Source organism: Octopus bimaculoides, chromosome 1 (assembly GCF_046866305.1).
Source record: "Octopus bimaculoides isolate indiv1 chromosome 1, ASM4686630v1, whole genome shotgun sequence".
NCBI lineage: Eukaryota > Metazoa > Mollusca > Cephalopoda > Octopoda > Octopodidae > Octopus > Octopus bimaculoides.
In genome coordinates, this window is record NC_142928.1 from 26620485 (window position 1) to 26634846 (window position 14362).

The 14362-nt window shown below is 35.0% G+C and overlaps 1 protein-coding gene across 13 annotated transcripts in view; it reads right to left on the minus strand.

The window, feature by feature from the left end:
- Positions 1 to 14362, minus strand: part of LOC106876180 (potassium channel subfamily K member 18) — a 330864-nt gene that overhangs the window by 136108 nt on the left and 180394 nt on the right. For 5 of the 13 annotated variants that reach the window (XM_014924618.3, XM_089349785.1, XM_089349793.1 and 2 more), the window contains exon 3: positions 1102 to 1161. The exons of the other annotated variants lie outside the window; for them this stretch is intronic. The gene's annotated coding sequence lies outside the window, so the exon portion shown is untranslated. The remainder of the gene's footprint in view (positions 1 to 1101; positions 1162 to 14362) is intronic. 13 annotated transcript variants of the gene reach the window in all.

Sequence of the window (14362 nt, forward strand, 5' to 3'; positions counted from 1 at the left end):
TATGAAATTCCGCTTAAATTATTGACATTTTATAGAATTTGGACGATAAAATCAATAACTGAAATTTGCTGTGAAGCCTTCAGTGCGCTAACAAACATAGCTCATACGCAAATACAATCACACAGATATAAAGATATAAGAATGCATGTAGGCATACATACATGCACACATGCATACATACATACATACATACATACATACATACATGCATACATACATACATACATACATACATACACACATACGTACGTACATGCTTTTGATCTGTAGAAGAAATCCACTCCATAGACGTTAAAACTCGCAAAATACTGACTTCAACTGGAAATCTCCGAAACAGTGATATCAGCAGGCTCCACTTAAGGAGAGATAAATGTGGCAGAGACTTGAGATTAGGACAAACAGCCTTTCAATGCCGTATAATCTCTCTCAGATAGCACTTGCTATAATCTCTCTCAGATAGCAGCAAAAATAAATACGTTAACTTAGTACTGATAGGTGAAGAGAGCAATATCCTCAGTGAACTCCTCAAGGAGCACTCCCTTCCTGATGATCTCCCATACAATCACAAAACAGCCGAACTAAGATACTTCTGCGAACACCTGTATGTGAAACGCTCAGGGTAATAACAAAGAACTATGTATGTGTATGTTTCCCGAACGACTGAACAGTAACATTCTTTCTATAATAAGCATAAAGCCTGAAATTTTCAACTGGTACATTTTATCGACCTCGAAAGGATGAAAAGCAAATTCGACCCCGGTGGAATGTGAACTCCGAACACGAAGACAGACAAAATACCGCTAAGCATTCTTTCCGACGTGTTAACGATTCTACCGCCCAAGAATGAGACAGTGATATCGACATGAAGAGAAACCTCCCTTGGACATGTAGCCGCTACATCACATCACACTTCGAAGACTATGCATTTGCAATCCAAGGACAGATTGCTACGAAATTCCTAATAAACGAAAGCGACTGAAACCAGTGGAGCTCGAAGATGCAACCAACAATGTAGATTATGTCATATTTCTGTGTGATGTGCTAAGCACACCACACTTGTGTTTAGCAACTATCCAAAAATATCATCAAGGTACTACCTACCTACATGACGCGACCTGGTTACAAAAACGATATACAATGTCATTCGGGAAACAGACTGTCCTGGAATAAATATAGAGAATCCCCTTAATATTGAATACATACACAGACATCAACAGAAAGAATACTAGTTGAACATCCCCATCATTTACTCCTGGGATAGAAAATGAATCATTTACTCTTCGTCGGAAATACTGAAAATATAACTAAATAAACGTACATACATACATGAACGCATACAAACGGCATATACACGGAATACGTATAGGTGTTTTCAGGCAGACAGCGTGGCAGTCAGAGATGGATGATAAATGTTATTTTTACTAGAGTCTCGCGTGAAAGTATTTATTTTTAATCTCGAAAATATAATTAGCTCCCAATAACTTCATTATGCTAAACGGATATCTATCATTTCCATATCAGTAGAAATATATGAAATTAGCGGAGTAATAATGATCTCAGTATTATCTTGAAACAATATACAATAACATGATTTAAATGATTGATTTCCTCGGTAGTTTGTTGACATTATCTTTGAAGATTGTCACATTATTATTCCTAACTATATTGCTTCCTGCACTCCAACAGCTATCAACGAAAGCAAATAAAACGGCTATCACCTCCTTACACCCACACGATTGTGCGTGTGTGTGTCTAGCGAGAGAGAGAGAGAGTGAGAGAGAAAGAGAGATTGAGAGAGAAAGAGGGAGAGAGAGTGGAGGAGGATATTGATAGCAAGATAGATACTTAGATAGATGCACAGAGAGTTATGTACGCACGCGTGTGTAAATACATGCATATGTATATCAACTCTACATCCTGTAACAATGTTAACTTTTCACATATACGTATGCCCCATTGACAGCATCGACTGAATTCACTGATATCTTGAAAGTGTTTTCTTAATTTCCTCTCTAATCCCATCTTTACTCAATTTTTCTTCAACTCTTACGTACTTTTGTCTAGAAAACCCTGTTTTGAAATAGAAATCTGTGTATATTTTGAGCTGTGCTTTCAGTAATGAGTTATTTTTATATGAATTCAGCTTAATCATATCGTCTACGCCTCGACAGAATCTTCGCAATATTTCCGATAATAATAGTTTGACTTCTATTAACTAATAGGCATATTACTTCTATTAGCTAATGGACGTTTTGATCTTAGCTAATAGGAATGTTGCTCTTGTGCGCAAAATTGCTCCTATTATGCTATCAATGAAAAGGATTCTGTGTGTGTGTGTGTGAGTGAGTGTGTGTGTATGAGTGAGTGTGTGTGAGTGAGTGAGTGAGTGCGCATACTGATTTTGATTAGCTAACCGGAGGAAGAATTTCCTGATTTTACTAACACAAGTAAAAATTTTAAATCTAGACTTTTCATAAAACTGACAAAATAATTCATCTTAATTTTGGAAGAATAAACTCTCGTTTATCTCACAAAATGCATCTAGATCTGCGTCTCTTATTTCATTGGTTTCTAGTCAAGAATTATATAATATATTTTAATATTTCTGTTACGGTGCAGAAGAAGTGAAACCCCGGATTTCATTAAAGCTATTAATCTAAAGTTAATACATAATTAAACTTGATGAACAAACAGTCTCTTAAATGAGACAAACAGTTTATACAATTCGAACATAACAAAAGTGGTAATAGACAATTTATGAATTAAAATTTGGATTGGCTAAACGGTAATAATAAGCAGCTAAAGAACACTTCTTACCTGCTTTAGTGGAATAAAACACCCGTGTAAAGTAACTGTAAAATTCTTGAAATTAAAAGGTTGTTTCCGTAACTCACCTAAACTAACTAAAGTATATATCAATGAGCACGGAGTAATTGAGTAATATCTGTGCCTAGAATGCTGAAAAAAGAAATCATCCAAAGAATCAGTCTTCGTTGAACAAAAAATTTTAACAGCAATACTTGTATTTCATAGATAGATATACGTGTCTGTGCGTCATTTATATCTATATATGCATGTGAGCACATAATTCCACATGTATAAACACATATATGTGTGTATGTGTGTGTCTATGGGTACACAAAGAGAAGTACAGAGAGATAGAAAGGAGATAAAAAAAAATCCAAGTGAAATATAAGAAAGGAAGGTATAATCAAGAAGGCGTGGTTCATCTCACTGCGTAGCACCTTGATAGCACCTCGGGCCAACCAGTTCCTTGTGACTGGATTTGGTAGACAGACACTGAAAGAAGGCTATCGTACACACACACACACACACACACACATATGAGAAATAATGACGAGAGACAAAGGATAGGTAACCAAAAAAGTATATTACACATATACATACAAACGCACACACACACACACACACACACACACACACACACACACACATGTGAGTGTGTGCGTGCGTGTGTCTTTGCCCCTGTGATTATTCCTACCACTGCTTGACATCTAGTGTTGGTGTGTTAACGTATCCATAACTTAGTGGTTCTTCAAAATAGACCGATACATGGCTTTAAAAAAACAACGTACTTGGGTTAATTCGTTCGACTAAAATTCCTGAAGGTGCTGCCACAGCATGGCCGCAGTCTAATGTCTACTATAGCCTAGGGCCGACCAAATCCTTGTGAGTAAATTTGGTAGACGGAACTGAAAGAAGCCCGTCGTATATATGTATATACATATATTTGTGTGTATATGTTTGTGTGTCTGTGTTTGTCACCCCAGCTTCGCTTGACAACTGTTGCTGGTGTGTTTATGTCCCCGTAAATTAGCGGTTCGGCCAAAGAGACCGATAGAATAAGTATTAGGCTTACAAAGAATAAGTTCTGGTGTCGATTTGCTCGACTAAAGGTGGTGCTCCAGCATGGCCGCAGTCAAATGACTGAAACAAGTAAAAGAGTTATAAAAATTATAATTGAATTGACTTAATTCTCTATGGAATTAGCCGTTACCCAGAGTAGCAAGAACAAAAACAGCAACATAGCTGTTATGAAGGGAATGACATATAGTTGTCAGTATGTGAGTGTCTTAAACTGGGAAATCATTTGTTTTTAAATGTGTTGTGTGCGTGTATAAGTGCATATCTCAATGTGTATGAGATTATCTGAGCTCCTACGGCAATGAGTAGCTGACTATGTGTACTGTACACAGGGATGTTTGTATATGTACGCATGTGTGTTTCTATACACGTGTAGGTGTATGTGCGCACGCATTGTGTATGGTGTTGTGTTTGTGTCGTGTGTATAAATAAGCTTCCCCATTGAGTATATTTCCTGTAAACTTAATGCCATTCCCTCCTGATTCCACAAAGTTGATGCACCTGTAACAACCAAATAGACTTATGATACACATTTGCACCTGTTCATTCATGCTTTTCATCTCCTCTCTCAGATTACTGGAATGGCCACGCCCTTTATCTTGATCTATATACATATAATACATACACTCAGCCTTACCCCAACACACACACACATACATATATCACACACACATGCATATGATATATATATATATATATATCTATATATCGAAACGCCGGTGTTAAAACGGGGGTAGCTAATGAAGGAGAATTGTTCTCTATGTGGCTTGTGTGTTTTCTCGTCTACGTTTTGTTTGCAATGTCCTGTACCCAGATATGCACCTACACATACAGGTGGATGTCGGTATGCACATACCTGTACGTATATATGCATATACTCATTTACTATTTGTTTATATATATATATATATTTATATATATATATATATATATATATATGTTTGTGTGTGTGTGTATGTATGTGTGTGTCTGTGTGTGCGTCTGTGTGTGTTTATGTGTGTTCGTTTATGCGTAGATTTATACGTATTCTTTCATTATTACCTATTTTTACTATTTTGTTCTTCCTAGTCGCTTTATCATGCTCTTGTTTCAAACAAATTTTGTATTGACTTCTCCTCATTATACATTTACCTTATTCCTTACCTTTATATATTTACCTTCTTCCTTACCTTTATACATTTACCTTTTCCCTCAAAGAATATTCTGTACATATTCCTTTATTTTTTATTCTTGCAATTTCCTCATTGTTTCGTTCAGTTTCATTTCTTTTCGTTTTTTTAATGCATTTTATTTCTTTCCCATTTTTCTTTTTTTTTTTATTAAATTTCGTTTCACTTTAAACCGCCCTTATCTACATTCATTATATACTACTTTCATTATTCCTTGATTGTTTAGGTTTTTTATGTACTTTATTGCATAACTTTTCATCAATTTCAAATGTTCCATGTAAGACATTTTAACTTACAATCCATAATATATTGCAAAAGTATATTATGATATAGTAAATGTTGCGAATTACACTCTCAAGAAAAACACATTTTTCCTTTCATATTCAAACATACATGCATAGTTGAAATTTATAGATAAACAAAAGACGAAGACAGGCGTATGAACAATAACCAAGTATATTAGTCTGATGCTCGGGAAAATTGAAAAAAGTGTTTTACGTTTCGAGCCTACGATCTACAACAGAAACGGAATAAGAGGAAATAAAAAAAGTGTAGAGTTTAGCGGTCCAACATGGCGTATGAATGCACGCACGCACACACGCACACACACACACGCACACACACACACACACACACACACACACACACACACACACACACACACACACACACACACACACACATATATATATAATGCATACATCTAACTTCCCAGTAGAAGATAGCAAACCGGTTTTTCAAGTGCGCTGCCATTTGCTACCTCTTCATATATGTGAAAAAAACTGTGAAACTTAGAGTTTGTTTCTCTTTGCTGAAGTTGAATAAAATGCTGGCACTAGTTCTGAACTTGAGTTCTATGAATTATCTGTTCTAAATTGCATTTACTGAGACAAGAAAATATAGTCAATATCATTAATATAATAACTGGGAGTCAAAATCAAGTTAACATACGTTAGGCAGCTGATAAAGGATATTTCTCAGTTGCTTTAAATTAAATCTTGTTCTGCAGTTATGTCTCTGCTTTCTATTAATGTCCAGTGGGTCGTTTTCCTGTTATCTTTTTTCTGTGCTGTCATTTAAAGGCATTCTATATAGAGTTTTTTACTTCATTTTCCAAATTGGATGGAGTTAGCTATAGAATAAGACATAATTTCATTCATTACAGACCGCATATGAATATACTCTAGCATGGTTAAATTGTGCTGAAATAGGATCGTTTATACTTTTTTTTTTTATAGAAACAAGGAAAGGAACCGTATGGAATTTAAGCATGAATTCCAACCATATTTTAAAAGACGTATATATATCACTACCAATGCTAGATACGAGGATTTAACTGATAGTAAAAGTAGCAAAAAGTCGACGGCGATAACGATAAGGCATGAGTTAAAATGTATCAATCTTCTCTGTGTTGAAATTGAAAAAGTCAGAAGCAACAAAAGAAAAAAAGGAATGCATTGAAGAAGAATTTCTCTTTCTATGGCACAATTCAAATGATGATTTACTCACAGGTTTTCCTGTATCTTTCAGGATGAATGGTAATTCCCATGTCCTTTTTAGTGCTTCGGATGATAATTAGAGGATGGATGGTATCATCGAATAGGTGTCCACAATTTGTCCCTAAAGTACCATGCATGTGTGTTTTACCACGGGCTTCCGTATAAATTACTGATCAGCAAAAGTATATGGAGGAAAGCATTTATTCAAGGTGTTGTGCTGAGGGATCAAATTTGGAACCATCTTTACCACGAAACCACACACCAATAACTTGTTAACCACGCAACCATAACTGCTTCATCTTCAAGACAAAATTCTTCACCACGAACTTCATTCAACCGTATATCTTTTCTCTCTCTGCCCTTGAAATATTGATTTCACATTTTCGCCCAAGGCCAGCATCATTTCAAGCCGACATTTAAAGGAACTTAACTAAATATTGCTAAGTATTTTTCTTTGTGCTCCTTACGATCTAAAAAATACAACGACGTCACACAATAGCACAAAACCGAAAATATTAAGAATTGAAGCATAGTCGTTCTAAGTGACTGCATTTATTTCAGGACCCTGAGGGATGAAATGTAAAGTCAACGTAATCATGGTTTGAACTAACATTTTAATGTAACATACATAAATCTCCGTGGGTTTCCTCGATGAGTAATCAATTACTCGATCAGCAAAACAAACGTCACATTATGATAACGTGTAAATGGTCGAGTACTCCACAGACATATTTACTCTTAATGAAATCCTCTCAAAGAATCAGCGTGGCATATGTGCAATCCATTCAATTTGATGGGTTTCTGCATAATTTCCGTATGCCTAACTTCACATGCGATGCCTAAGTCAACACAAGGCTATTGACAAACGATAAAAAAAAAAATGCTTAAAATACATTGTAGTGAGATTGATCCTCGGATGTCTCTGTTGTGCATTAAGCTTCTCAACGTTCAGCTCTATTACGTCATGAGAGTCTGTAATCAGGCATACCTAAATACGTATTATTTCGTGTCGTTCTACGCATTCTGCAATGATATAAGTTTTGCGTATTTGCCTATGACCGTGGATATGTCAGTATGTAGCAGTGTGCGCGCGCGTATGCGTATATGTATTATCTGTGTATATGTGCGCGCATGTCTCGATTTCATTGCCATTCGGCTAGATACGCGAAACTGAAACTATTACTCAGAGATTAAGTTCACACTGTTTTCGTAAACTTCAAATATATCCAACGTAAAATCGTGCTCAGTAAGTTATTCTCATTCACGTTTTCAAAGATAAATTGCACATCCAAAATATTTTCAAATTTTATATATGGAGATCATAAATTTTCTATTTATTGTCGTGTATCATGTTATGATTCAACTAGATTATTAAAAATTGTTCTATTAACATCTTTCTTTTAAATTATATTTTCAGCAATATCACTTCTGTTAACATTGCTATATTATCAATTTGATTACTTTGTTTATGCAAGTATAGACAGTTTGTTTTTTCACACAATTTATATTTGTTTATTTTAAAACTCTGCTATCGTTTCACCTCCATACTCTCCTACTTTTCTGCATGTTATTCCTTTAATTAAAACAAATTAGTGTGTAATGTAAATTATCTTCGTTTACAGCTCTTTTGTTTTCTTTTTCCATTTACAATGTTTTGTAATGAGGCGAAGCCACTTCATATTTCAAAGAGTTTGAGTTATTTCATATTTTTAATTCATCTTAGTTAGTCTGTTATATAATTCATTGAGATAGCAATAGATATTACTTTGCTAAATATTTACATGTTCAAAATTCTTCAGCATATTTCTTACACTGTTGTGTCTTTCCTGCAAAATCAACCGCGTTCAAATATATCTTAACTTTGTTTGTGCAAGCGTAGGAGAACATAGAAGAAACATATGAGATATATTCTCTTACAATTCAATAATACACTGATTTCTTTTGGACTTGTTTTACAATGTTAAAGCAGTCAAGTATTTAATTTAAACACTCAAGCAATTGCTACATCAATGCTAACAGTAACAAGGTAGGAGAAGCATGGACAATATGATTAACTAAAATGAAAGCATTAAATACAGGCAAATATTGATATTATAATTTCATTATGCATGAGATGACTGAATCTTTAGACTCAGAAATATGGTTTTCGGTAATTGTTCCTGTTCAGAGTTCGTATCCCACCGAGCTTAACTCTAGCTTTCAAGCTTAGCCGGTCGATAAAGCAAAATACTACTGCACCACTGATATGAATGTTATCCTCTCATACCTCCACTTAAAGTTATTGTCCTTCTGTCTGAACCTATAAATATTATTTGACCCTTAAAAGATGGAGAGGTGGCAGAATCGTTAGTGTAAAAAAAAAATGTGTGACAATGTCTCTTTTTGCATCCCGAGTTACAGTAACGCCGAGATCGTTTTCAATTTTTATCTTTTCCTGATCGACATCAACTAACCCCTTCCTTTCGAAATTGTTCGCCTTGTGTCTAAATTGAAAGCATCATTTAGCTCCAAGAGAGTTATGAATGCTGCAATCGGTAAGGTACAGGATTATAATGCATGTAGTATTGTTGTGTCGACGCCCTCAGGCGAAGAAGTAGGATCTCCCAAGACATATAAATAGAGGTAGTCTGGCCGTGGTATGAGTGTTGAGTAGCAGTCGAGTAGCAGTTGTGTAGCAGTTGTGTAGCGGTTGAGCAGAGATCATCCGAAGGTGCTAGATAGCAGTAGCTTGAGACATAACAAGTATTTAGTTGCGAGTGATTATATTGTGATATCAAATCTGAAGATGCTTACTTAGAGTTTTGTCATTCGGAGACCGATGTAATGATTATTATTAGAGAAATGACACGTATTATATCAGTTATATATTTCTCCTCATGTATTTACCATTTACGAAAATGTTAAAAGTTTTTTTTGGACCAAAGAGCCTAGCAGAGCAGTGGCCGCAACGTTTTAAAGCAGTTACAGAATAATAAGATCGATGAGGTATTGAACTTTAACTTCTGTTGACTGACATTTGCTGGAAAGAGCAAAATAGTGAAGTAGCTATAATGGTGAGCTGTATTAGGAATAGATTATGGGATTTGGGATGACAAATTGAGGTCTTGATTAAGACAGAATGCATGTTATTTTGTGAATCGCTGTACTATCGTAGTGCATTGAAAAGTGATATGGCGAATACATCGTCTCGGTGATCAACTAAAAGGTTCTAATATGAGAGAAAGTCAATCTTCTGAAGGGTTGTACTCAAGAATGTTTAAATCTAAGGTGCATGAACAACATTCCAATGTAGGAAACATTTCATCTTTGTATAGCTTCAACAACAATTGAAAGCTGAAATGATTTCTTATCCTGATGCATAACTAAACGTTGGGTCTTCTATCAACTTGTAATTCCCCGATTTTAATGTGATTTATGTTCTGTTACAATATTATCGGGTATGTCGCAGGAGTACCGCTAAACTGTTCCTATCTAAAGGAAACCTAATAAGATACATCAATAATAGATGTGAAGTACAAGATTTATACCTAACTCTGCACCTGTCTATAGGAAGTATTGTTCATTATGGGGACCAATCACTGGTTAAGGAATATGTTTACTGAATACTATACAGGCCAAATAATTCATAGCAATGATATGATGATGATGATGATGATGATGATGATGATGATGATGATGATGATGATGATAATAATAGTAATAATGATAATAATAATAAAAATAATAATATCGATAATTATCGATAATTTTACTCTTTCCCTGCCAATTTCGAATCTTCGAAGCAAATACTGAAGACATAAATGTTAGAATCAGTAACGTGGAAGAGATTTATGGAAGCACACGCATACAATAATCTCCAGCATACACTCACTCATTCATAACATACACGTCACCAATAAATAATCTATAAACCTATTCCAATGAATTATTGCTAACGCACAGTAGGTAATGGAACAAATCAACTGTTCTAAAGGGACTGCGTACGCTTATCATTAAACTTCATAAAAATTAGTGTTAAAGTGAAAACACAAGCACGCACACGTAGAAAAAAATAAGGTAGTTATAAATGTTTCAAAAAACGTACAAGGTGGGGATTAAAAAAATATGCATGAATATTATAGGATACATACAAGTACTTAATGACATATCTTGCCAGCCATTAAACTTTCCAAAATATTTTATGTTGTATTTGTTTTTAGTTATCCTAATGTGCTCAATTATTCTTGAACGTCTTATATTTCGAAATATTGTAGAAACTAAAAAGTTCGGTTCAGTTCTCTTTTGAAAGTATCTCCTAGGAAACGCAATCGAATCAAATACTATAAAATCAAAGTTTGTTAGTTTAAAGTATTTGATTCAACGCGAATTAACCGGCGAATGGTCGATATTATTATATGAACGTCGGATGAAAATATCAGTAATACATTACAGATCAATATCGATAATCTAACAACGAGACATCTTGAAGATGTCCTGAAAGATAATAAAGCAGTTTTAATATTCAATTTCACACTGCTAATACTTACGCTCAATTATACGATTCCAGTGCTAAAAACAGAGACGCTCTATTTAGGCGGTTTGAAAGTTAACGTTTGATGTGTCGATCTGTCTTAATTATAATGAACGGTTATATGTCAATTGATATTATATAATTACATAAATGAGAAGTCAATGAACTGCGTTGTTGGGTTTTTTTGCTTTTTTTTTGGTTTTGTTTTGCTTTAAACGTTGATTATTTCTGATTGGTGCCTGAGACAAAGGACTGTTAGCAGCAATAAAATTCATCGTGAAGCTTTGTACAATCAAATGTCAGGTTTAATAAGCTGTTTCACTATGTTAGCTTCCATTCAGTAAGAAAAATGTACCAGAAAAATACTAATTTTTCATATAATCATAACACCATTTTGCAGACTTCAGATATAGTAATTCCAAACGAAGGCTGGCTTTTAAAAAACGGTTTTGATATTGGTAATTGAAAACAAACAACGCCGGCTTGTCATTCAACAGCAGGATTAATTAATTTGAACTCCACCGAGATCGACGTTGCCTTTCATTCTTTTGGGGTCAATAAAATAAGTACCAGTTAAAAACTAGGGTCGATATAATCGACTCATCCCCTCCCGCAAAACTGCTGCCTTGTGGCAAAATTTGAAACCATTAATATTATGATTATGATTATTATTATTATTATTGTTCAGTAGTTTTATTTTTATAACGTGCTTTCACTTCACTACCGAGCGCAGCTCTGTGCGCCTTGGGTATGTGCTGTGGTTTGCTGTGGTGCTCTTATGTTTACTGTATTGAAAGTGTTTTGCGTAGAATATGTGCAGTACCCAGTAGTGCAATTTTCTGTATGTTATATATATTTGTAAGTCCTGGTGTTTTTGTTATGTATTTGTCTGAATATTTTTTTTTAATTATTATTATTATTATTATTATTTTATGTTTGACTTTTGTTTTGCATTTGTACAAGTTGGATCCAAGTCTCACCCAGAGACCTCAAGAGACAACAAGTTAGAAGTTCATGTAGGTGTTATGCCTAGGGTACCATATATTTGGATTTGTACAGTTTTGTTCAAGTGAATGTTTAAGAAACCATAAGAAAATTACGTTTGCTTTAAAATTTGAGATCACATAGACAGTATTTTACGTAGGATATGGGCAGTTCCCATGAGCACTATCTTTTGGACTTCAGCCATTTTGGGGTTTCCTGGTATCTGAGCTAGGTAGTAATCAGCCCGTTTCGCTGTCATTCCCAGGGCACCTATGACAATAGGTATTGTTTTCGTCTTCAGATTCCACATTTTGCTAATTTCTATTTCAAGATCTTTATATTTGCTCAGTTTTTGGTAGGTCTTGACAGATACGTTTATATCAATTGGGACAGTCATATCAATGAGGAGGCATGATTTTTGTCTGAAGTCTTTCAGTATGATGTCTGGCCTATTTGCGTCTATCTTTCTGTCAGTTTGAATGGTGAAGTTCCAGAGGAGTGCAATGTGATCATTTTCAAGTACTGGGGGTGGTTTGTGTTCCCACCAGTTTTTATCATGGGGCAAGTCCAGGTTTTTGCATATTACCCAGTGAATATATTGTGCAGCTCTATCATGCCTGTTGAGATACTCTGTAGGCGCAAGCAGACTGCACATGGAGACAACATGATCGATGGTCTCATTTTATTATTATTATTATTATTATTATTATTATTATTATTATTATTATTATTATTATTATTATTATTATTATTATTATCATCATTATTATTACGGCGGCGAGCTGGAAGAATCGTTAGCATGCTGGTCAAAATGTTTGGCAGCATTTCGTCAGTCTTTACGTTCTGAGTTCAAATGCCACTGAGGTCGGCTTTGTCTTTCATCCTTTCAGGATCAATAGAATCAGTACCAGTTGAGCACCGGGGTCTATATAATCGATTTACGCTCTCGACCAAAATTGCTAATAGTGTGCCAAAATTTGAAACTATTATTATTACTATTATTGTCGTTGTTGCTCCTTTGATGGTGGCGGTGAGGGTGTAGGCAATGACAGTGGTGTTTTCTGCTACTTCTGTTGTTGTTCATTAGCACAGTAGCTTTATCAGAGAATGTAACAATGTGTCAGGTGTCTTCAACTAGTGGACTAAAGTACAAATCTCTTGAACTTCGTGGTTTTCGCACATTCTTCAGATAAGCTATATTTTGTACATGCTCTACCTTCGCATTTGCCCCTATTTCTTCACTCCTGTTTGTAACCTTCGTACTTAACTTGCCGAAGACTCCAACAACCCCTGGTATGAGACTCACCTTCTTCAGTCATTGCAATCTTATTTTCCAATTAAAATTATCGTATTTAACCTGCTTTCCTTCTTTTCTTCATACGCTTCCATCATCCAGACATCTAATAACTACGATTAAGCAAGTTTATTTTCTTTCACCCTTTATTCGCAATCATTTTATCCAGCTTTCGACGGTCACTTTCTTGATCACATTACATTATTATATTTCATATTTTTAACTTCTCACCCAAAGCCTTCCCAGAATCTAGGGCAAAGAAACTCATTGTACAGATTGATAGGTCCTTTAAATTAAACACCCAGGCTGCTCATTGACAAGTTACATGCTAGAAAAAAAAAAAGAAAGCAAGAAAGAAAGCAAGAAAGAAAGCAAGAAAGAAGGAAGAAATAGAAAAAGAAACAAACAAAGAAAATAAAAGGAAACAAGAAACAGAATACACAGTGACAGTGCGCTCCTCAATACGTGTGATGTACCAATTAAAACAATCGTTTGCATTACTTGTCTGGATGGCAAGCAGGCATCGTTCTCAAATAATTACCAGTTCATTTTTTTAATCATTCTACGTACTCCTATAATCACAGGTAGTGCAACCCTCTTGAGATGCCACAGACTTTCGATTTCAAACAGCAAATCTGAATAATTTCTGAGGCTATCAAATTCTTTTGCCGAGATATTATCACAAAGTAAGCACATGTCAATCAATAAACAGACTTTATTGTTTTGGTCTTTCACAACAATATCTGGAGTACTAGCTTTGATTGTCCAGTTTGTGTGTACTGGAAAGTCCTAAAATATTGTTATATTTTCTCCTTCAGTTACAGTCTTAGCGTGGTGTGTTTATACCGCTTCTCAGCAGTTTTGTTTCATAATGCCGACATACAAATGCATATACGCTTAACACATATAGGTATCTATGCACACACATACGCACACGCACACATATAGTCTGACAAAAAGTATCCAGAATTTTGCCATAGTAACGAAGTTAAATCAAGCAGAGTAAAGCCGCTTGGCACAG